Below are 25707 nucleotides of genomic sequence, written 5' to 3'. Positions count from 1 at the left end.
CAGTGTGACACGCATGAGCATCCACCATGTGCGAGTTTGCCTTTTGAACGGCTGGACTGCAGGGAACTACCTCAGCATGGAGTGTGCCCAGAAATGCAGAGCTTCATAATGCAGTGAAGATTTAAGTGGGCTGTGAGTCCGAGACCCCACCCAGAACCCAGGTACAGCAGCAGAGCAGAGGGCAGATGCCAGAGCCAAGGCGTCCATAATGTTGGCTGTGGAAAACTCCCAGCTCATCTATCTTACTGGCTGCTGAGAAGGCTTCTGACTGCTGGAAGGTGTTGAAGGACCTGTACCAGACGCTTAGACTGCTGGTTCCAAAGGTAATCTTGACCAGGCGCTTATGGCACAATTTGAAGCTGAAAGGAGGTGAAAATGTGGCCAACCATGTCCAACAGGCTCAGACACTCATTCGCCTGAGCTGGAAGACAGAGGCATGACTTCTCACTTCGAACAGCATATAGGGCCTATATTGTACTATCTCTCCTAGATGACAGCTGGGACAATTTACTGTTCTATAGTATGCAGAGCATAAAGGAAGATGACTTTGACCCCCTAGACTATGTGACTGCACGGCTTCTGGAGCTCCAGGAAACAAAGAGAGTTTTGCCTTGAAGCCACAGCCAGAGAAGCCTGCTGTTTCCAGAGGCAAAAGTGAGCCCAGCTTTCCCTGAACTGTCCAAGGTCATATGCAGTTCGGCGTTGTTTCGTTGTGGCTCTACTAATCATCTTCTCGAGAATGCCCACAGAAGGGAGAAGAAGGGGCCAGCTAAAGGACAACGGGAAGAGGAAAGAAGGAGCACTACTTGACGGCATTGCGTTGAGAACCGATGTCCAGAGAAACCAACTCCATCTGGCTCTTGGATCCCCGTCTGCTCAGAGCATGTCAGAATGCTCATCACCTATTGACTGAGGAGTCCAAGGCAAGTGTGAAGCATGTCAGCAGCCCGATGGATCACCAGCTGCTGTTACGCTGCAAGGAACTGCCTACATACCATGCCTAGGTAAAAAAGTTGCAAAATGTGTTGTGTATTCCTGGACTGGATTTCGTTTGTTGAGTCCCAAGTTTAGCTGAACAAGGGTACAAAACTATATTTGATAGACAGGGTTGTACAGTAGGGCAAAATGAAGCATAGAGTGTGCAAAAGGTACACTCCTGGCGACAAAATGTATGTTATGACTGATAAAGGGCAAAATGAAAATGTAATGAATGTTTCCAAGTCTAGCTAATAAGCCTATGCATGATGATTGTGTGCACTATCTTCACAGAGTCCTAGGACATGCAAGTTTTGCCACCATCAAGCAGTTGGCAAAAGTATGTGATTTGAGTGTAAAGCCTTGCAAAGCATTCCTAGACTGTTCAGTCTGTAGTGGGGTTAAGGTGAAATCCTATCCAATCCCAAAAAAGGGCTACATACAAATGGAAATACCATTTGAACTAGTCCATGCAGACTTAGCTGGTCCTTTCCAATCAAGCCAAGGGGTGCATCATATATATTTCTGCTGATTAAGATGATTATAGCAGATATTCTTACTGCTTGTTGTTGAAATCTAAGGATGAAGCCTTTACAAAGGTTTAAGGAATGGGTCTCAATGATTGAGCGTGGAGGTTCCCTCACAAGGTGGCTTGCCTGCAATCTGACAGAGGCGGTGAGTTCATGGGGACAAAATTCCAAAACATGGCTGACACAGAAAGGTATTAGCCACAGGAGAACAAATCCGTTCAGCCCGGCTGAAAATGCATGCTGGCTGAGAGGAGACTAGAGCATTCTTCAAACAATGCGGGATTTGCATGATAAATGATGCCAAGGTTCCATTCCATTTGGGGAGAGAGGCTAGTCTTAGCTGCCACACATGTAATAAACAGGTTGTGGAGTTCAAGTATCAATGAAACACCATTTTTCAGAATGTTTGGCAAAGGCCTTCCCTGAAACACCTTAGAATATTTGGGAGTTTTGCTAACGTCCTCATTCCCAGACAGTAATGTAGGGTGATAAAGAAATGGCAGAGACTGGCAGTTTCTTTGTGATAAGCAGAATACAAAAGGCTATAGATTTTCATTGGGTCATGGAAGAATTGCTATCTCACGCAGTGCCAACTTTGAAAAGCATACAGGTTGGGAACATGTGCATCAAAACTCTGAAGTGTTCTTACCACCAGTAAGCCATGACACAGTACCTAGTGACAGCACATTAACCCCACTCCTGTTCAAGGTCACACATCTGCTCCGGAAATTAAGCAACAACAGAACAGTGATAGTGATCAGGAAGGAAGCCAGGAGAGGAGGGGTTGAGCAAACTGGAGAAATAGCTATACCACGAGATCGAAAGAGTAAATAAAGGCATACCACCAAAAAGGTTTATGGTACAAGAAGTGAGAGTGTGCCAATTAGGGACAGAACCACAAGGTTTCATGATATGTTGAATCGTCCACCTGAGGAACAGGAAAATGGAATCAGGCTAAGGGACAATGAGTTTGAATCCCTTGGTGAACTTAAAAGTGTTTAACATTGTTGATAAACCTACTGATAAGTCGATCATAGGTGCAAGATGGGTATACAGGCGTAAACCTAAGGGTTCATGGGACTTTGCAAATATAGCAAGATTAGTCATGATTAAGGCTTCTCAAACAAAGTTTGACAGTTATGATCAGACTTATGCACCCACTGCAAAGGCAGAATCCATGATTAGTGATTGCTCTTGGCTGAGCAAAGAGATCTTTAAAATGAGGCACTTTGATTTTGAAACAGCTTATTTAAATGCAGATTTGCAAGAGACCATATACATGAAGCAAGCACCAGGTTATGAGCATGAACAAGTTGATAAAGTTTATAAGCTCAACAAAGTTTGTACCGGATGGAAACAGTCAGCCAGATGTTAAACAGGTGCATACACAAAGCATTATGTGAAATGAAATTTGACCAAAGTGTGGCGATGCCTGTATATATACCCTTTTCAGAGGTACTGGTGATGAATGTATCATTTTGATGATTTATGTTGATGATCTCTGTGTGGTTGCAAAACAGACAACAACCAAATCAAACAACTTTACACCTCGAGTTGAGTAAACACTTTAAGCTGAAAAAGACGGGGTATATAAAGCAATACCTGGCTATTCAAGTCAGTAAAGCTGACGAAGGGGATGTGTTTCTCACACAAAAACAAAAGATAGAGGGTGTCATACAAAAGCTGGTCTGCAAGATGCCAAAGTGGCACAAACCCCAATGGTGGCTGATTTTTGTAAGCAAGATAACAGCAAAGCATTTGAAAGGCAAGACCTATATCGCTCCTTAATTGGCAGCCTGCTGTACATTGCTAACTGGACAAGACCAGACATAGCTTTTGCTGTAGGTTTATTGGCAGTAGAACAGTTTGCAAAAACCTACTGAGAAAGACTGGCAGGGGCTAAAAGAGTAATTCGTTACTTGAAGGGAACTGCTAACTATGGTTTACACTTCTTTCTAACCAAAACAACAAGGACTTAGTGGTGTATCGCGGACAGCTCATTTGCAGAGGACTCAGGATGTAAGTCAGTGAGTGGTTATTATATGCAATATGGCAGCCATCCGGATTTGTTGGAGATCTCGAAACAAACAACGGTTGCCACTTCAACTGGGCTGAGGCAGAGTATGCGGCTCTTAATGAGGCATGCAATGAGCTACAATGGGTTATGCAGTTGCTAAAAGACCTGGGTGAGAAATGTGGAACAACCTATAACAGTTTTGAAGACTCCCAGAGATGTATAGCCATGGCAGAGAAGGAAAACCTTAAAAGTCGCACGAAACATGTAGCTGTGAAATTCCAAAATGTAAAACAACTGATACAGTCAAATATGATTAAGTTGCAGTACTGTGAATCATCTGCAAACATAGCCGACATCTTAACAAAGCCATTACCAATACAAAAACATAATGACTTGGTGTTTGGTTTGGGTTTAGCAGATGTACAATTGGCAAGGACTCTGTACAAAGTGAGTGAAATAAGTAACTCTGTGTACTGACTATGTACTAACTATGTAATGAGTGTAAATAATGTGAATGACTTTTGTTTGTAATTATTTTGTTTGTAAATATTATGTAATGAGGCAACATTCCAACCAGATATGAGAAGGGGTGTCAGGATATTGAAAATTGCAAGGTGGTCATATGCTGGTCTAGGAATGACTGGAATGTAATAGTGAGCAGAATTGTAAAGGGCGGAGTCTCTCTCTCTGGGTCTGGAGTGACTGGCATGTAACATTCAGCAGAATGGTAAAGGTCTCAACCTCTCTGTCTGGGTCTGCAGTGATTGGCATGTAACAGTCAGCAGAAGTGAAAAGGTCACAGGCCAGGATGATTAGATCATCTAGCTAATGATTTGCTGGACAAAACTATATAAGAAGACTGCATACCCAATTCAGTACCTCTCCTTCACCTTCAGGTTCGGGCTCAGATTGTTGTCAGAGTAGAGAGTGGATAGTTATTGTTATTTTTGTTCCTTTGAGAAACAAGAGATAAAGTATTCCTGTTGGAACTAAATCTACTGTCTGAGTGTTTCTTTTTCTTATACTGCAAGCAGTTACCTCCTGTTCTAGCAAGGGTGAGTTGGCACCTAGTCCTTCCGCTGTGCACTAGGCCAACATGAAAGTCATGTGCACTTCAGATACAGAGCCAGCAGTATAAAGTTGAACATAGACAGGCCCGCAGCTCAATACTGGGCTTGGTCTGGCCAGACCCAGCACTGAACTGTGCATCTGCTTCCAGAATCCAGTGGATCTCCGAGGAAGCAGGTGGCACTGTCTTCTGTCTCCAGACCTATGTGAAGTCCAGGAGCAGGAGTATTTGGTGGGTTTGGATTAGATAAGCCAAAGACTTAAAGAAAAACTCGAAAACTACAAATCTGGAGGTTTTTTAATTTTTCAAAACTTTCCAGGTTTAATAAATCCAACCCCAACAAAATAATGATAGTTTTTTTCCCTACCCCTACTTCTGATCATTTTGAAATGGTGGCCTGAAGACTGGGAGAAAATGCTGTTGTGTGGGTTGGGGAAAGGTAGGTAGTAGCAAGAAAAAAATTAATACACCAAAAAACTTAATACACAGTGATCTCTTTCTGTTTCTCTGCACAGGGAGAGAAAAAGTAACACTTTAACTGGTTTCAGAAACTGTAGGGATTCTCTGATTTGAAAGCATGGTGACTCTGAAGAGAAGAAAATGTATGTGAAACTAAGAATCCAACCTGAATGAAACGTACACTCAATGAGGAGACCTCACGTGCCTAAGTGGTCAACATCTCCACTGCCACTGTTCCATATTCCTTCCTAATTCTCAAAAGCTGCATGGACGGAATACTGTAGGAGCAGAAGAACTAACAGTGTGTATTTGGATGAAGAAAAATCTTTTTAGCAAATTGATGTTAAGAATTGTCCAGTGTAAAAATGTAGGAATATAAATAGCCTATGTTTCTCATATGCTAGGGAAAGACTGTAGATTATTTTTCTACCTTGGAGGACCATTCCCATATTTTACTCCCACACAAGCCACTTATCCTTTGCGTTTGTATACTCATGAACACACACCATTGATATATTCAGCCTAACTGCTAACCACTGCAGTACTGCTTCCTCAAATTTCTACACATTATCCCACCAATGACACATAGCTTCTTGTGTCTGGGACCTTCCATCCTTTGCAGTTAGAGGGTTTATATGCATTCTGTGACAGTTCAGAAATTCACAGAGTGGCTCTTTTCAATAAATGCTTTGTGAATACATCTTCCTGTGCCCTGCAAGCCAATGTTTTTAATGCAGGAATTGCATGTTCTAACTACTTCCAATTCACTTTAAATTAAAGTGTACATGAAACCAGAGCTCCAACAGGCAATAACTCAAAAGGTTTCAATGAATACAACCCTTATTTATCATTGGCTGCACCCATACAGCATGACAAACATAGTTTGTTAAAACATTGGTAGGTATAACAAAATCCAATTGGTGCAGCAGATGTAGCTGAAAAAAGCCAGTTTATGCATACTTCTTGTCTCATTTGCTTCTTGCTACCTCCTAATCTATAAACGTCCCAATTCTACAACCTCTGTAGTCAGAAAGCTATAAGTGGAGGCCTCTTAATAATCAAACTGTTTCATAAGAAGTCATACATCATGATAAGCCAGTTATTATTTTTACTTTATTTCGATTTCTATGACAGGGTTTAACAAATCAGCTTAAAATCTAACGGTACTTTAAAATCATGGTTTGTTGCTAACAAAAAATATGGTTTGTTAGACCATCTGTATTCTGATAACTAACTTGGGTTAGATACAATTTATACCACAGTGTGTATGATTATGCCTAAGGCAGTCTGTTTTGTTTTTTAAAATATCAAGGGTGGAGATGTGATTAAACTAACATCATTGGGTTGGAGCTACAAATTACAAAGTGATGCATATTGTGGAAATGAATTTTTATAAGGTCCTTTATTCCCAGAAGCCTCTCCCCATTCTTAGGCATAGTAAGTTCCCAGGAACAGCAGGGAAGACTCAGCAAAAGATAAGGAAATTGGCAAACAACCCCCCCCCCCAACCCAAAACAGTATGAATCTTTCACTGGATCCAAGCTATGGTTTCTAGATCACCTTACTCAGTTCTTTAGTTTGACAGTGGATATTGTCACAGTTTTTCTAACATCTGACAGTCATTTAGCTTCCAGTGGAATTCCGGATCGTTTTCAAGGTGTTGGTGTTAACCTTTAAGGCCCTTCGTGGCTTGGGGCCCTCATACCTTTGGGACCATCTCACCCAACATGTCCCGGGTGACTTACTGATGGTCCCCGGCCCCTCCATGATGCAGCTGGCCTCTACCCAGGCCAGGGCTTTTATGGCCCTGGTCCCTGCCTGGTGGAACACACTTCCATCAGCTGTGTGGGCCCTGTGAGATCTTAGTGAATTCCACAGGGCCTGTAAAACCAAATTGTTCCACCAGGCCTTTGGGGAGGCCGGCCACGGATTCTCCTCCTCAGATGCTCCCATGTTGTGTGCCGTACCATCATTGGCATTGCCAATATAACATCTATTCGGTATTGTCTGTCCCCTCCCAGCCTTGGCATTGGGCGCCACCATCATCATTTCTACTGGATATGTAATGCTGCTATATTCTACTGAGTTTTAAGTTATGCATTTTAATTAATTTAATTTATTAATTATTTATTGTGTACTATTGTTCTAGTTGTTGTTTTGTTGCACACCACCCAGAGACCTTCAGGGGTGGATGGTTCATTAAATCTAATAAATAATAATAATAATTAATAAATTAATAATAATAATAAGATAAATTCTGTTAAGAAAGGTTTTTTCACTTTGAGCATTGTGAAATGGACATGTACTGTACTGTCTGTTTACAACAGTCATTTGGATCTTAAAACTGTTTGCATTGTAAGAAAAAATCCACTTTTAATATTGCCATAATTTTTTTTAAATTGTAGAAAGCCACAGTCTAATAATAACTGACAGCATCACAAATATTGAAAGTATTTTACAGGAAAATATTTAACTGATTGGCAGACCATGTTGCTGTCCAATGACTCCATGTGGAAATAAATTTTATTACTAAACAGCAACAGATTACCAAAGTCATGAAATTCTGCTACCAATAGTAACATAGTCTTAGGTGGCATTTACAATATAAATGTTACATTGTCAGTTTAACATACTTCCATAGGGACATATAAGTTGAATAGATCATTCCAGAGTAAAGTAAAATTTCCAATATGCAAAAGTTTAAGAAAGTCCTTTCAAACTGACTTGCACAAATTCACTTTATACTGCAAGCATAGCAGAATAAACACAGATTCTTGTCAGCACTTTCCCCCAAATCCTCCTAAATTTTAAGCAAACATGTACAAATAGAGTTGCCAAGGTTTAATCATATGCCTGTTTGTTTATAACCCCACAAGAAATGTGATTTTAATAGTACACGACTACAGGATAACTTGGCTGCCAAAAGTACAATCACGGAAGACCCATTCACAAATTATACTGTATACACACTCATTTGTGTTTCACACTAGCTCTCCGTTCCACTGTTTGTAAGTAAGAGCTAATATATATTCACTTTACAAATGAAATTGGGGATCAGCACCATGCTGAATAGATCCACAGTTTCATTTACACATTCAGCTATTCATCCACTGAATGAGAATCACACATATATATAGAAATCAAGTGTTCAGATTTTATGTGTCTTCATTGTAACATGAACAGAGCTGTTATTACATTTGCTTGTGCAAATGTCAAAACATTCCCATTTTGTACCTGGAAATCACTGGTGGCTGACATTTGATCCTCTCCTGTCCGCAGAGAAGCGACCCCTTGGCACTGCTGCTCTGTGGGGCCTCAGTAGCCCTCGTGCCTCCCCCCACACTCCCAACAGCCAGCCTGGGCCTGTGAAACAGCTGCTCCACAGGCCAGGCAAAGCCCTCCCACTCTACCACCTGCAGTTCCCCAAAAGCCCTACTCCAACAGCCAGCCTGGGCCCATGGAACAGCTGTTCTGAAAGCCCAGCATAACCCTTCTGCACCCCCCATCCCCAACACCCAGCCCGGCCATGGAACAGCTGACCCATAGTTCTGGCAAAACCCTTCCACCTCCCCTCACCCCCAGCAGGCTCCTAGAAGCCTTCCCCTCACCCCCAACACTTAGCCCAGCCTGGAGCAGTGGCATCTTGGTGTCTGCTATTCCATTGACCCAGCAAAGTTCTTCCACCTTCCCTCACCACAACCATCTCAATTCCATCCTCTGCTACCCCAGGATACTCCCCCACCTCAAGCCTCACCTTGCCACCCTCCCCCACCCCCATATTAATCTTTAAACCCTCTGTCATCCTAATAATCACCTTCCAACACTCCTGTATCCCAATACTCACCTTCCAACCTTCTCCCTCCCCAATACACACCTTCTAACCCTCCCCCACCCTAGCCATACCTTCCAACTCTTCTCGTACCACAAGTCACACCTTCCCCCTCCCCACCCTAATACTAACCTTCAAACCTTCCCCCACTCCAATACTCACCTTCCAACTCTCCCCCACACCTAGCCACACCTTTCTACCCTTCCCCCACCCAAAACCTTACCTTTAAACCATTCTCCCACTCTAGTCTCACCTTGCCATCCTCCTCCGTCAGAACCCTCACTCTTCCAACCTCCCCCCACTTGAAGCCACTTCGTTCCACCTTCCCCCAATTCTCACCTTCACACCTACTCCAAGCCACATCTTTCCAACCTCTCCTACCTCCAAACCTAAGACTAGGAGCACTTAGCTGGGAAACATCACATTGGGAGAAGAGGCCCACTACCACCTCAATAATGCCCATTGCAGGAGAAAATGCTTCCTTCCCCATCCTTTGCTAGGGCCCACTGAATTTCCCTGCAATGGGCTTTGCTGATAGTTGTTAATAATATGAAAAGCCACCATATGTGAGGAAGTCCTATCTAAATGTTAGTTGGTTAATTTATTGATTAGACTAGTTTGGTCTATTAACCATAAAAATGTGTTTCCAAACAGCTGACATTTAAATTTTCCTGGCCAACATCTACCAAACTGAAGGCAAAGAAACATATGTTGATATGGCTACCATTGCTACATTAGATAATTTTCTTCTGTTTGTCTTTACAAGTGCAACTCAGGCTCCTAAAATGCCACTTACATCCACACAGTCAGGAGTGCTTCTATGATCATTAGTATCCAGGGCTAATTACTCTACAAAATTTAACAGACATTTCACTGGAAGCTTAGAAATGTTAGCTGCTTCAGGGATTTGCATACTAAAGTATGAAGTAAAGTTTGAGGTTCACGTTCTGATCTATATATGGAGGTATCATGGAGATAGAAACAAATAGTATTCTGAAGCCGTTTCTGCCCAGCCAGAGCAGCGGCTTCCCACCGGCTAAAATAAAGCTGGTGAAGCATCGAGACCGCTCACACAGTCCTGTGTGGGCAGTCCTGATGCTGACACTGCCTGCAGGGGTGGCTCCGCATGGAGCTGCCCAGGATGTTTGCGAGGCACTTACCTTTCCTTCCTGTGCAGCTCTGGACGGCAGGAAAGGCACGCCCACGCTACTCTCCAACCCCAGAGGGCAGTGTGGGAGTGTCTTTTCAGCCATCCAGAGCTGCACAGGAAGGAACAGTAAGTGCCTCACAAACACCAGAGGAGCAAAAAGCAGTGCCCTCATGCTGGTGCGGTTCGCACTACGCCGGCAGAAAGACGCCACTTTTGGAAAAACTCACTCCCTGAGCGAGTTTCAAAAGCACTGCTGCAATGCAGCAGGACCAGCTGTGCGAACAGCGCCCCAGGGATGGTGGTTTTTCCATCCCTAGGGCGCTGTTTTTGGGCATGCTGAAACGGCCTAAGGGTGTTTTTTTTAAAGTAGGAGCTTCATGTGTCCTAAATTGTGTCAGGTCCTATTGCAAATGGAGAGGAAAATAATCCATTCCATTGATTGTTTTCTCAACAGTTCCCCCCTCCCCGATCTGCTATTTTCTCTTCTGCAAGAAACACACCAGGTTTTCTATATTGCATTTCTGCTTCTAATATAAGCCAGACTACACTCTAAGAATCTGATTAAAATCAGAAAAATAATACTTGGGAAAGTGTTAAATTCCTCACTGCTATTGTCTCAGTTTGAATCAGGGCCTCTCACTGATTCTGTATCAAAGCCAGGAAAGAAGATCTTGAGTCCAAGGAAATAAGGTGAGATAAAAATATTTTTGAATAAATAAATACAGATCTGAAGCTGGACAGTTAAAATAGCAGGTCTGAAAAAGATACAAAAGAATTGCAAACATACATAAGTTTCAGGGTAGGGTTTAAAGCCATGCAATGGAAACCAAAACACACACACACACACACACACACATGACCCCAGAATAGGAAAAGTCATTATTTATTTTTATTTCTATATTTGTTCAAAGAGGGGTTTTTTTGTCAGTTTTCCACTGTTCACTGTTGGTTTTGAAGATTTGTTTTTCTTATTTACTTATATAATTTTATATTCAATTTGCTTGATATTTTCGCACACAGTGCATGTCATCTATGCAATTAATGTAAAAATCCTTTTATTGATTCAAAAATAACATGTATATTTAAGAATAAGAATATACATGTCACTCCCATGTGTGGTATGAGAAAGGAGAATGTAACACCAAAATAAAGAATCTTGAGTAATGTTTACGCACAGGAGAATTGAACACTAAGTAGCAATTTTGGTTTGCTAATTTTAAAATTATCACTAGATAGCTCCTAGGTTTCCAACTAAAATCAAGACAGAAGCCTCAGTCCTACTTCTTCACTAAGAAAATGTTGATGCCTTCCTTCAGCCCAAGGGTACTTGTTCCAATTTAAGTGGCTCCATTCAAGTAAGTTGGATGAAGGCTGTTTGGGCTGTTCAGAGGAAATAAAATTGAGTTGGATCCTAAGCAAAGAGAACACAACTCTACTTATGGAAGGAACACAAGAAGAATCAGATGAGTGTTTCATCTGTTCAGTAACCCATCCTACACAGTGAACAACTAGTTGCTCTGGAAGGCCAACAAATGAGATTCAGAGGTGAAGACCTCTCCCTGATGTTGCATCCTAATTGTGGGTTTCAGAGTTTTTGCAGATGGAGGGTCCTTTCACAATAGGTACTGCAAACAAGTACCTATTAATGGACCAATACTTAATCTGTCTATTTCCCTTTGTTTTTAAAACTATTTTTATTGATTTTATCCATATATAAACACAAACCAAAACAGACAATTATAGAAAAAGCATCAAAACATATAACAAACAAAATCACAATAAAATGGATCTTAATGTTCAATAAAATATAGACATGATGCAAATTTGAGAGAGAACTTTCCATCTTATTTTATCTGCTATTTAAGTATTTAATGAACAGCCACTGGTATGTATCAAATAAACTATTACTTATAGCCTTGACTATTAACATATTAACCTATCCATTTACCGGTAGTTCCTTTCAAATCTAATTTGAATCTCAATTGGCATTACTATTTTTTAAGTAATTGAGAGGTCTATCCAAAGGTGGGGGGCAGAATCTACTCATGGAAGTGGCAGGGTGGCTATGCCAGTTGGCTCACCCTCTCCAGGGCTCTTATGCTGGTGGAGGAGCAAAACTGCCACTGTGCAGCTGCCACTGCCCTCCCTGGTGGTATGATATGGCACAGAATGCAGTGGCAGCGAACACTGTGGCAGTGTCCCTGAACCTCTACCGCTGTGGCATAGCAGGGGTGGGAATGTGGGCAGGGGAGAAGTCAACATTGGATGACTCCCTCACAGCCATCCGTCGCATTACACCAGTATCTGCAAAGTGTGACATATGTTACATTTTTGGGTGATGTAAACCTATTGCATACTATGGAGACTCCTTGGTGGCAGGGAGGCATTGCAGCTGGCCACCTGAACTTGTAAATGGGGCTGTGATTCAACAACATATAAAAATACAATCCCCACTTCTCATCAAACTCATGTTTTGACTGTCTACTTACAAGATTCACTAGTTTAGCTGTTGTAGCACATTCACTTACTTTTTCCTCTCAAATGTCTGTGTTCGGACTTCTTTCGGCTTTCCACTGTTATTCTGGCTGCCATTTGCAGACACAAGCAAGCATAGTTCTTTAAGTTTCTTTGGAAAATTATCAGGAAGGATACCCAATAACATTGTCTTAGAAGCAAACAGAAATTTGATGTTCAATACTTTTTGCATTTTCTCATGAACTTCCACTCAATATTTTTAAATTTTTTTACAAGTTCACCACATATGAAAAAATGATCCATTCTTCACATTTTCAACAAAAAACTATTGCAAAACTTTCAAGAATAGATATTCTTTCAACAATGGGAAATATTATGGTCCAAAACATCAGATTTACTGCCTGCCAAACTTTAAAGGAGAACTGGTTACAAAATATTTTAAAGATGGTATGTGGCAGCGAAAAATATCATGAAGTATATCATGATATTTTTCACTATCACATACAATAGCTATTACATACGCTCAACTCCATTGCATTTGGCTTACAAATTTTTCAAAGTTCCATTAGATTTCCTATGCTTTTCAACAGCTATATGAAGCCTCTGGCTGAGGACATTCAGAGAGCTGGGCTGGGTTGTGACCAATATGCTGATGTCACAGCACAATCTCACACTTCTACTAAATACCAGGAAGTCTGTAGAAACTCTAAACAAATGCCTAAAGGCAGTTCTGGGTTTTGGTGTCTCCTGTTCTGGATGGGCTTACAGTTCCCATGAAGCTTGGAGGTATTCAGGGATGCAGGTCTCTTGCTGAATAAGCATGTGGTGGCTGTGGTCACAAGTGTCACTTAGCAACACTGACTGGTTAGCCAGCTGTGGCCTTTCTTGGATAGCAAAGAGCTTGTCGCTGTGGTATATGTCTTATAATATCTAAATTAGATTGATGCAATATACTCTATATGGGACTGCCCTTGGAAAGAGTTGGGAAACTTCAGTTGGTACAAAATGCCACAGCTAAGATGCTGGCTGGAGTGGGTTATGGGGACCATATCACTCAGTTCTTGTTTACACTGTTTCTCAGTTGTTTCTGGGCCCAATTCAAAGTGCTGTCACTTAAAACTATATATGGTTTGGGTCCTGGCTACAATAAGAATTGTATATTCCCATGTGGCATACTTTGTAAAACACTTAATAGCCTCTCCTGATGGCTATCTTCCTAGCTTGTTTAGTTCATTAAAGCATTAAAGGATAACAAGGTAAGTGTGTGAGCTTTAGACAATCCTGTTCCAAGAAGAAATGTGCAGCACCCTGACTTTTTTGTCCCCAAATTGCCCGCACACAATCACTTTATGTAATGTATGTCCTCCTATTGACCCATGCTTCTCTTCAAACTTCTCCACGACACTCCCACACAAAACTTCCCTATTAGCATGCTCTGTTTGCACTCCCCAGGAATTGGCGTCTGACTTCTTAGAACCTTTGATTATGGTTGGATTCCACCCCAGCAATCACACAATATCAGGCTCATTCCGCACATGCAGAATAATGCACTTTCAAACTGCTTTCAGTGCTCTTTGAAGCTGTGCAGAATGGCAAAATCCATTTGCAAACAGTTGTGAAAGCGGTTTGAAAACGCATTATTTTGCGTGTGTGGAAGGGGCCTCAGGCTTATCAGATAAGTACCAGGCTAACTGTGCAGAGGAAAGAAATGACACTCTCTTGCCTTTAAAATTCTAAGAAGTTACCACAAGTCAGCTACAACATGACACATGACACACGACACACATGACACACAACATGACACACATGACACACAGGCAAGAGAACAAGCTGCAGTTTGTGATTTCATTCAGTTTGGATATCACAAAAGACTGTAATTTTTCAAGAATGGAAATCACAATATATATAAGTTAGAAGGAAAGGAAAGTGAGAGAAAGAAGGGAAGGGAACTTTCAAGTGTGAGAACTTCTGTGGCTGCTTATTGAAATGAACAGACCATATATGATTTTAAAATATTCTTAAACTTCTCTGACAATTAAGTGCCATTTTTTTTAAAAAAGCAGGTGTGCTTTACAGGGAAAGATAACATAGAATCAACTGCTTTTTCTTTCATGTTCTTCCTCAGAAAAGGAACATGTATACTGGAAGAGTCTGATGATCTGGCCTCTTGCAGACAAACTATTATCCAAAAAGAGAAGTAAAGGTACTTTTAAAGGAAACTAATAAATGAGAAGAATGAACAAATGGAAAAGAATATACTGCATACAAGTTGTTGCTGTTTTAATGTTTTATTATATTTCTTCCTATTAAGCAAAACCTACTACAGTTGGTAGGCAGGAAAGCAGTAACTCAATATATTTTGAACATAAATTTGAACATAAACATCATTTGTAAAAGTCTAAATTTCTTCATTTTTATTTAAAAATTTAGAGGAAGGAAGGTAATTGAAAAGATAGTCCAGACTTTTTGCAGGCACTGTAATGCCTCCCTGCTTAAACAACATTTTTGGAAAGCTGTTTTGTTATCTGATCACCATGCTTTCAAGTTTTAAACTATGTGATCACAAGTCTACTAAAAGAAGATTGGGCAGAACAATTTTGTACTTAAACAGGATTGGTCTTTGGGTAAAATGGCTTAGCCTTAGAGAATACTTCGTTGGCATAACAAAATCTTCTACTTTAAATTGTTAGGAACTGGTCAAATACATGTTATTTTCTTCAAGCTGAAACTTTTCAGTGCCTTTGCCATTTGCCCTCCTGCTTCAGTTTGTACTGAAATATCATGCTGGATCTACTGACTTAAGCAATTGGTACTTTGAAACTTCTTAAAATTTACCCTCAGTTCCCAATGGGCCACACTGCATAGGCATATTATCTGGAAAATCTCTCTGTCAACAGAAAACACTTTTCACTTCAAAAAGTATAAATATTTGGCATATGCACAGCTTAAGGATGAAATGTTAAGACTGAGGCAAGTAACAACCACCAGTTTTATTTTCAGTCCCTCTGCCACCATCATCCACTCTGTTTTTGGGCTTTCACCATGTGGCATACACAATCCACTTTTGACGAATGCCTTATCTTTTTCATATTTGCAAGTATTCAATGTTCCAAGAAAGTCTAATTTATAACACAGAAGAGGTTGCAAATTTCTGGCACATGCAATTGTACAGATGTTATTCCTTAAGGAAGACTATCTTGATTGCTTATGTGAATAATGGCTTGGCACAAAGCCAAGAGTTCTCTCATAGCTGAATATATAAAACTACTCTCCTACTGAAAGAAGGCCCCCAGTAGGATAATATATTATTACGCATGATTCACATTACAGGATCTACATCGGGGGAGCCAGTGGCTGAATAAGGACAGGCGCACCCTGAATACTGATGATGGCATGATTAAATCCATCATGCATTGAAAGAGCCATCGTTTTAGCATAAAAATCCTCTGCATTTTTACATCCAAAATTACTATATGGATGGTTATAGAAAAATGTTATAAATTAATTACAGTTGTGTGTGATCTATCTGTCTGTCTGTCTGTCTCTCTGTGTGTATGTATGTTACATATATTGCACACACAAACACATTAAAGCCTGGTTCCTAAAGTATTTTTAGTTTGAAATAAACTTGTGCTTCTTAGTGATGCCTGAGAGCTATAATTCAATAAGACAATTATTGAATTCACCTCCTATGTGATCCTATTCTAACTATTAGGATACTGTAGAACAAAACTTGCCTCATTCAATAATGTGGTTTAAAATCTTTACATTCCACAGTATTCTGGCGTTTTTAAGTCATTTGCAAAACAAATTACTTTTTCTACAAAAAAAACCCTAAACGCACATGTTTGACACATTGTTGGCTTTCTCCTTTATAAAGAAGCACTGTTCATTAAACAATATGTAAAAATGAAAGGAGGGAGAAAGAAAGAAGAAATGAGGTATTTAGAACCATTGTCTACTTCCTACCAAAAAAGTCTCCCTTAGGCAAAAAGCTATTGTTTCAGGTATTAATATGCAAGTGTTGAACACAAAAAACTATAACCAACTACAGAGTCTATATATCCCTTTGCTCAAAATGCCCCAAAGCCTCAAGCAAGCTCTCATTTTAACTTCCTTTCACAGTGGCTCTTGTATTCAGTTATTCTAGCAAAAGGGATGCTAATCAGGTGCATTGTGTGGGGGTAGAAGGAGTAGGAATGAAATTTGTTCAGAAATGACCTCAATCCTATTCATTAATAAAATGACATCTTGGCTGAAAAGTGGCAGAAAATTAAAGAGCCGAACTTTGCTCAGATGTGATAGATGCTGGTAAGAGAAAGAATAGCATGTAAATAGATTTTGCAGCAAGAGAAGTCTGGAAGCATTTAAAGAAATGCTTAAGTAACAATTGCTACTGAAGATGTAGGCATCGTAAGCTCCAGCTACCTTTTACCTTACATTACCTACACAAATCTTGAAAGAGCATTATAAGGGAGGAAACTGGGTGTGGGGTGGGGAACGAAGAACACACACAAGATAAAGCATTTTTTAAAAGGTATGCTGCTTATTAGTGCAGAAAAGCTATTTAAAACAGCTTTGTGAGACAAAAAAAATAGTGCCCACAATTATCAACACTTCCCTTCTGAGACAACAGAGAGTTAAAAAAAAAAACCCGCACAGCATTTGTGAAAATGAAGCCACCATTTTGCATAGTGATTCAAATTATGCTGGCAGAATAATTAATTGAGCTACCTAATCTCAGGGAGGAGGGGAAGAAAAGGATACATTAAATAAAGTTCATTACTGCATGATGTAAATGAGTTTCTCACCAGTGACGTCACTGATTGGCTGAGATGTAGAGCTGGTTTCGAACAGCGCAGCATGGCCGGATTGGCTGCTAGCTCTTCTGGTTACTGCCTGCTTGGGCAGCGCTTGAACCAGACACTTTGCTGCTTCTCTTGTTGTCGAAGGAAGTAAATCTTGTTCAGCCCAGCTGTGTCTCCATAGTAGTGGCACCCTAAGAGATTCTCCCTCCTGCTTCCCACAGCTCATCTGTAAGGCGGTCGCTGCTGTGAAATACCAGCCTTTGGCACGGAGCCCAGACTACGTTGTTAGATCCGTCTATAATACAGAAAAGACATTCTTTTAATAGCAGTTCTTTCACCAAATTACATCCTAAGAAGGATTAATAACCCTTGATTGCAGCTGGTTTGTATACTTTGAAATTATGTCACTTGAAACTTTCTGAAATACGTAAGATAACCTACAGGAAAGGAGAATAGCTTTCTTTGAAAAAAAGACAGTAATAAAAAAGCAGCAAACAGGATGGTTCTTTGATTACCTTGGTTTCAAAATTCTTCCTTTCGTTCTAAGGACCCCAACCGATTGCTTGGCAGAGTCCCAACCCTTTGGACATTTTTTCCGTTAAAAAAAAGCTAAATTGCCAGTTTTCTCTTTGCGTCTGTGTAATTTTTCTATTTAAGACAAGGGATCTTAATTAGTATTCTGGTTAAGTATGCAAACTGAAACAGGGCTGTGAAACCAAACAAAAAAAATTGCTGTGTGGCAAGAGAAAGTGGGGATGGGAGGAGATCTGTACAGCTTTTACTGTTCAGCTGTCTGACTCTCTGTGGGGGAAAAAGAATGCAGTGATATCAACTTTGCCAGACAATGGAGTACCTACAGGCTTTCCCCGAGACAAGTCTTTTATAACCAGTCAGTATTATGTGCTGTAGACAGTGGCCAATCAGTAAGCTCCTTTCTACAGCAATGACACAATAGGTGCAACTGGCCACACTGTCCTTCTAGCCCGTTACAGCAGTTCAGGTTCATTTACTGTGCATTGGAATATGCGTCCGCTTTAATATTTTAATCCAAAAAGCCATCAGCAGAGGTGTCCCCATTTGTTTTTTCTATAATTACATCAGCCTAATTACTGTGTACGAGCTGCAGTACTATTGTCCCAAATGCGGAGCATTGACTTTGTATAATAAAACTGCACAGACATGCTCGGTTATTTAACATATAAAAATGCATCAATTGCTTATGATTTTTCTTCCTTCCCCCTTCCCCCACTGGAGCTGCTTCGTCTTTCCTCACTCCAATTCTTGAACTAAATGCATGAAGAATACGTGGAGAAAACACGGTACCTGCTTTCTAAGCCTTTATTTATTAATAAATTTTGTCAGTTATGCTGGGTTTTCCCTCTCCATCCTTTCCCCCATTTTTAAATTGTAGCCATTCCCAGAGAAACTGGAAATGAAATATGCTTCAAGCTAGCAAAGGATAGACAGTTAGGACAGACCCCAAGTACCTCCACAAATGTTCCTGAATTATATTCTCAGAATATGTCTGAGAATTAGCACAGACAATATCATCTTACATGTTTTCTCATTAACAGCTTCCCTTGTAGCAGTCCCGAAAACCACTCTTCCAATCTAAAGCTTAAATCATCACTTTTCAGCTATTATTGTATATTATTCATCACATTTGGAGTAGACGCAAGGTAGAGAGAAGAGCTGTCATGCTAATTTTTGTGGTTTTATGCATGCAATTTACATATTCATGAACAAAGTAGCTGTTATGACCACTGACAGAGTAGAATGAAAAGGCATGATTTTCCAGCATACAGAGAGAGAGAAAGTCTGTGCATGCATACATACATTCATTGCTAGGGAGAAAATGATGGTAACAAAAAGGCAATATTATCATGCTTTTATTGCAACTTTGAAGACTGGTTTATATGTAAATATGTGGAACACAGGTGAAAGGCATGTTTATAAGACCTTTTTTAAGCAATGTTCTTTTAAAAAAACAACCACCAGCTAGCTCTATCTTCTCCATATTTTTGTTGTTATCCATTTTCCAGCTTGCTAGATTATATTTCAGATTTCATATTTCAGGAAAATGCTGATAATAGCTGAACACACATTTCCCTATTAAAACATGAACAATTTGAAAACTTGCTTGCACTCACAAGTTTTGATTGCTATCGCATGTTAACAACAAACCACAGGAGGCTATAAACTTGCTTTTGCATGTTTCCTGAATCTGTGGCCGTTTCTGCATGTAGCTATTGCGTTAGCGGGGGGTGCGTCGAGGCGTAAACAGCGCTGGCGCTTACCCCAGACTGTTAAATGCCGGGACGGTCCGGTAGAGGCACTAGGAAGACTGCAGCTTGAACCTGCGTGGAGGCTGCGTCATCCCCCGAACGCCTTACCATCCCTCCGACCTTCTGACGCGTCGCACAGGCCAGGGGACGCACCCCCCTGCCCTGTGACTCCAGAGCTGTCACACAGGGCAGGGGGGTGCGTCCCCTGGCCTGGGCGACGCACTGGAAGGTCAGAGGGATGGTAAGGCATTCGTGAAAGGGGGGAAATGGGGCCTCCAGCTGCTGCCGTTCACACGGCAGCGGTTGGAAGCCGCTGTTTCCGAAATAGCCGCTGTTTCAGAATCTGCTGTTTCACCGCTGTTTTGGAATCAGCGGCCCAGCACCTCAGGGGAGGTTGCAAGGCCGTGCAAACCCCTCCCCAGGGACACTGTTTTTTTAATTGCTTCCAACCTCACCTAAAATGTCAGCGGCTGGAAGCAGGGATCAGAGAGGACAATCCATTCTTCATGAATATATATTTGAAAGTAACATACAAGGATTTAGCTGCATGATGCCCATAGGAAGCAGCAGGAGATATTCAAAAGATTTATCAGCTTAGCAGAGTGTGTGTTACTGTTGATGGTAAGACACAAGGCCCTTGATATTCTACCTAAGCTTCCAGCCAGTACACATGTAAGGTTAATAAGAAGTTGCAAGTCAGATGTACTGGTCTAGGTCTTTAGAATAAAGGTAGAAGCACCCTGTCACAGTCAGCCTTCAACCTTCTTGACAGAATGAAGATATCATTTTACTCCATCAGCAATGCTTCTGTGATGTCATTATTCAGAAAATGAGTACCCACAGGATCATCCATGGTATGACGGTTCAATACTATATTTACTTAACAGGAAGATAACCCTTCCTAATACTCATAAAAATTAGTATTGGATGTAACTGTAACTTGCATATGACTTGGCCAATTCTCTCTCTCTCTCTCTCTCTCTCTCTCTCTCTCTCTCTCTCTCTCTCTCTCTCTCTCTCTCGGCTCTTTTTTTTTGCCATCAAGTAACATCTGTCAGATGGTGACCTCCTGGTGGGGTTTTTTAAGGCAAGAGAAATTCAGAAATGGTTTGCCATTTCCTGCCTCCATGTCACAACCCTGGTATTCACCCATTCAAATACTTGCCAGGGTAGATCCTGCTTAGTTTCTGGGATCTAATGATATTTGGAATACGGTGAGGCCAGGGAGGGGAGATAATTTGGAATAATTCCAATAATTTGGATGCCTGAAAAAGCTGAATCTGAATTCTACTGATTTTTTTTTGCTAAAGCCTGTGACCAAAGAAAGAAAGAAAGAAAGAAAGAAAGAAAGAAAGAAAGAAAGAAAGAAAGAAAGAAAGAAAGAAAGAAAGAAAGAAAGAAAGAAAGAAAGAAAGAACTTCCACCTAAAGCCATTTGTGGAGTTACATTTTTATTTGTTTATTTCAAAATAGGTTTGGTCAATAGTTCTGTGCCCCCTAAGGCTGCCATTCTCATGGACATCTCCTGAAATTACAACATATTTCCAGACTTCAGAGATCCCTTCTCCTGGAGAAAACCACTGCTTTGGAGGGTACACTCTATTACACAACACCCTGCTGAGATCCCTCCCTTCCCCAAACCCTCTCCTTCCCAGATTTTACTCAGAAAAACTACAGGAATTTCCCAACCAAGTTGACAACCCTGTTGCCCTCTGTAAATCTGATATAGTGACAAATCTCAATGGAATTTTCAAAGGTCATATAAACACAAAATTCATACCAAAAGCAGTTTTTAAAAATATGAATGAGTTTTCACAGTGCTTTCTTTAATGCAGAGGGATATTAGATTGAAATGAGTGAAGAAGAAAAATTAAGATTATTGTGTAAATCATTTTCAGTATTTCCTGTTACAGTTTATGTTGCCAGATGAAAACTTTATAAACTTTATAAGCCATGAAAAGGATTGTGAAGTTGCTCTTGAGGGTAGGATGGATTACCAGAATAGATGCTTAAAACTTTTCTTGACATGCATGAACACCAAATTAGCATAGTTTATAAAGATGAGTTAAAGCCAGTGTTGGCTTTAGAACAGAAAAAAGCAAATCCCTCATCCCTGGCAATGCAATCAGACTTTACTCTAGAGCAGCAATTAGGATTATATTTCTAATAAACATGACAAACATTTTAATAGCTCGAATGATTTTTCTCTTACATAAGTGAAAGTAACTTAAACCAGCTGAAGCTGAGAAAATAATGAAGGGCTACAGTATCTGAACTTGGCTTTATACCAGTGGCTGTAGAGTGCAGTCTCCCAAAAAAGCTGGGATGAAGCTCATGAAACCTGTACATACAAAAACCATGTTGGATGGGTACTATATTAATAAGGAGGGTTGGGTGAGATTGAATAAAAAAGCTGGCTAGAACCAACCCAAGAGCAAGAGGCAACTGGGAGAAAGTCTTTGTACCAGCATGGTAAACTTAACAGCATATGATGAACATTCATATCACAAGCCCTGTAACAATGGGCTATATGTTTGTTGTACAGTGCTGAAGTTGTGCTTGACAATATTCCTTAATAGGCACTAATAAACACGGTTAATTAAAAAGAATTATTGTATTGGTTGAGGTGTTGGACTAGATGCACCATGGAAACTTGCTGGGTGACCGTGGGCCAGTCACACACTCTGAACCCTGACCCTGGCTAGAATTTGAGTGGGAGACCAAAAAATATCAGAGTTATGATGCAGAGGAAGGCAATGGCATCTCCAAATGTCTCTTGCCTTGAAAAACCTGTGGGGTCACTGTAAGTCAGGTGTGACTTGATGGCAAAAAACACTGCAGTAATTCTGCACAGGATAGCAATCTTGTTCTAATATTGTTAATTCTCATGTTGTTTTTATGACATTGGTTTTTATTTTGTAAGACAGCAAGAGTAGTGTTTACTGTATCCAAGTTTCCCTTTCCTTTTATATTCAATCAATCCAATATGTTCAAACCTCCTGGCATCTTTAACTGAGAAAAGGAAAGGAACAAAATCCAAATTAGGTACAAACTTCTTTTATTCATTAAATTGAAAGAGGTCTTGAGATTGTTGTGGGGAGCACAATGAAAATGTCCATCTATTTCATGGCAGCAGTGTAAAGGGAAAACTCCAGGCTTAAAGTCATTAGGAAAGATATTGAAAATAAATCGCAATATTGTAATGCCCAACTTCATTTGGAATATAGTGCATTGTCACTGTATCTCAAAAAAGACATTGCAGAACTGGAAAAGGGGGGCAAAAGAAGATCAGATACCTGTAATACCTGGAGAGCGGACCTTTCAAGTCTAAGGGGGAAAAGATGATTAAGGAGAACCATGGCAGAAGTTTATAAAATTATATGTGGTGTATAAAAAATAGATAGCAGAAACTCTCCCATAAGACTAGAACTTGAGGGCACCCAATGACATTATTGGGAATTAAGTTCAGAACAAACAAAACAAAATACTTTAATCAATGAGGAATTGAATTGTGGAGTTCACTGCCCTAGAGGGCCACAAGCATAGATCCAATTACCTTTGAGAGGGCTGATTGAAGCTTTGAGGATAGTTCAGCAGCTGAGGGTTCCAGATATGCCTCAGGCATTGGAGTTCTAGCTTCCCAGCAAGTGGGTGCCTGAGTGACTGTTTAAGCCTGTCTTTAGTGGGAGCAATCCAATGAAAGCTGAAGTCTTTCTCTCAGGGAGAGGGCAGACTGGTCAGATTAGAACTCCAAATGTGAGAGGGTCTGATCAGGTGTTTAGACTGAGGAAACCTGACAGAAAACTACCTGAAAGATAACAGGCTGAATAAATACCATTCAGAGAGGGTATACTGCAGAAAGTCTCTATGGTTCTAATAAATGAGCATGTACTTACAGAATCTTACAGAAGCTGTAATGTCGCCTAAGCATCTAAGCATTTAAGTGTCTCAGCCAGGTATTTCATGTTTGTGTTTGGAAGGCTATGCCTGCTGAACTTTCCCAAATTAAATAAAATTATTGTTCTCTTTCACTTTTGTTCCAGAGATCTCTGATTTCTGCTAAAACTCCAATACAATTTTCTCAGAACAGCAAACCGACAGTCAACTAATTTTATGCACAGTACTATATATTCACTTTGAGGAAGTGATATGGGGTAGGTTTATATCAACAAACCTAATTCCCCATCCCCAGAATTATAGGAAACTGCCCCAAAGGCTAACATCGGTTTAACAGAGAATTCAGGCCACATCTTTGGCAATGCCTTATATTCCAGTATTTTCTCTGATCTTTTTAAGGACTTTATTTACAAAAATTTTCAGAGCTTAAAATGCAACGAAAAGTCCAGCTTCCCAATGTATACAACTATTGAGAGCATATCAAGGCTACTGTACCTTTAATTAACCTGGGCTGTTTTTGCATGACTAAATTGTACTGTTGTTAGCATGGGAATACCACAGTGCAGCCTGGAATTCTTCATGGTCCTCAGCTGCACTGGGTCTACCTCTGCATTGCACCACTGTTTTCCCTTTTCCCCTGTGGCTTTCAAAAACTGCCAAATTGGAGATTCTTTTGAAATGCCCCATGTGACTCCACTTGCCTCTGTGTGCTTCTGTTGCCATGAAAACATCACGGCAGCAGAACCAGAGCCATTTTTCCCATCTCATTGCTCTGGCCCACCCCACCAATCAACAGGTGCAGGGTGTTTGACAGAATTGGCGCCCTGCACAGCCCGCCCACCTCTGTCTAAAATCCGTGTGCATTTGAGAGGATCAGTGCCCTGCACACACAGACCTCTGTCTAAAATCTGTGTGCATTTGAGAGGATCGGTGCCCTGCACACACACGCCTCTGTCTAAAATCTGTGTGCATTTGAGAGGATCGGCGCCCTCCCCAGCACCCCATCTAAAAACCATGGTTTCTCCCTCTGTTTTTTCCCCACTGCAACGAAAGCCATGTTTTTTATTAACACAAAAGGAGTTTTGGGTTCAGAGTCAATTAAAACGAAACTAGTGAAAGTGAGTGGAGGAATGGGAGAATCAGTCGAAATCAGAGCGTGGGAAACAGAAGTTGTCCATGCATGCGTGGAAGAGATTGCAGAAGAGCTTGTGGTGCAAATGGAAAAGCCCTGGGCTCGTGCGGAAACAGCTGAGGCATAATGCACCGGCCCAGCCTCAATTCCCAGGAAGAACCGGGGAGCCGTGGGGAATCAGAAACAGGGGGTAAAGCACCGTGACACTGAAGCTTCCGGATCTACTGTAAGGGTGGGGGTTAGTGCGATCCTCCATGACTAGAGTCATGCAGCACATTCTTTGTACTGGAGCTTGCTGCCGGAGTAGTGACCTTGCTATGTTTATACTTATCATGTCTGTTTTAGGAAACTCACTTTAAGCTTTTCCTGTGTGAAACTATGGCTTAGGAACTATACAAGGGGGGGAGGGGCAGTGCTCTACCGTCTGTAAAAGCAGCGATTCCTAGCCAAGGAGGGAACCCAGTTCACCATGCCGTGTATTGTGATCATTGAAGTTTATGGAATAAATAAGAGCTGTCCTAAGTCGTTTTGTTTCAAGTCCTTGAGTTGCCTTACATTATCGAGAACTCACAAATCCAACCCCAAGTTTGGTATGAGTTTGAGCCTCTACACTCAACCACTCTGTGAATCTCTGGTGTTCTTCAACATGCAGAGATTGTCATTCAAGAGTCCGGGGAACAATAGGTACGAGGGAGACTGCAGTAGCCCCATAGAGGAGGCTCCCTCTCTACCACCCATTCGATGGTCCCTGTTGAGGAGCCATGGAACCAAGCTTCCCTGGTGACCCACTCTCAGGCCTCGGCTCAGCAGTGCCGTAGCCCTTCTCAACTACAAGAGCAGATGGAGGAAGCCCCCACTGATAGCTTCGACGCCACCGGTTTGTGTGAGCGATCTCGAGGTGCATCGTCAGGAATTCTTCCGATCCCTGGTGGAGGAGTATCAATGGATGCGTGCTCCCATAGAGAAACACATCACCACCCGCCACCATGTGGATTTAAACCCGGTGATGCATTGCTATTCGAGAGAAATGGGGTATCCAGCCATCCACGAGGAGATACCCAAGAATGCGTTGGCCCGAAATA

The 25707-nt window shown here is 41.1% G+C and overlaps 1 long non-coding RNA gene across 1 annotated transcript in view; it reads right to left on the bottom strand.

Annotated features, from left to right (window-relative positions):
• The window catches only part of LOC125432102, a 296614-nt gene that overhangs the window by 241676 nt on the left and 29231 nt on the right, over positions 1–25707 (bottom strand). The window contains exon 2 of the long non-coding RNA XR_007244399.1: positions 17316–17607. This is a non-coding gene — a long non-coding RNA (uncharacterized LOC125432102). The remainder of the gene's footprint in view (positions 1–17315; positions 17608–25707) is intronic.

This window comes from Sphaerodactylus townsendi, linkage group LG04 (genome assembly GCF_021028975.2).
Source record: "Sphaerodactylus townsendi isolate TG3544 linkage group LG04, MPM_Stown_v2.3, whole genome shotgun sequence".
Classification (NCBI taxonomy): domain Eukaryota; kingdom Metazoa; phylum Chordata; class Lepidosauria; order Squamata; family Sphaerodactylidae; genus Sphaerodactylus; species Sphaerodactylus townsendi.
This window is presented reverse-complemented; position numbering and strand designations above follow the sequence as displayed.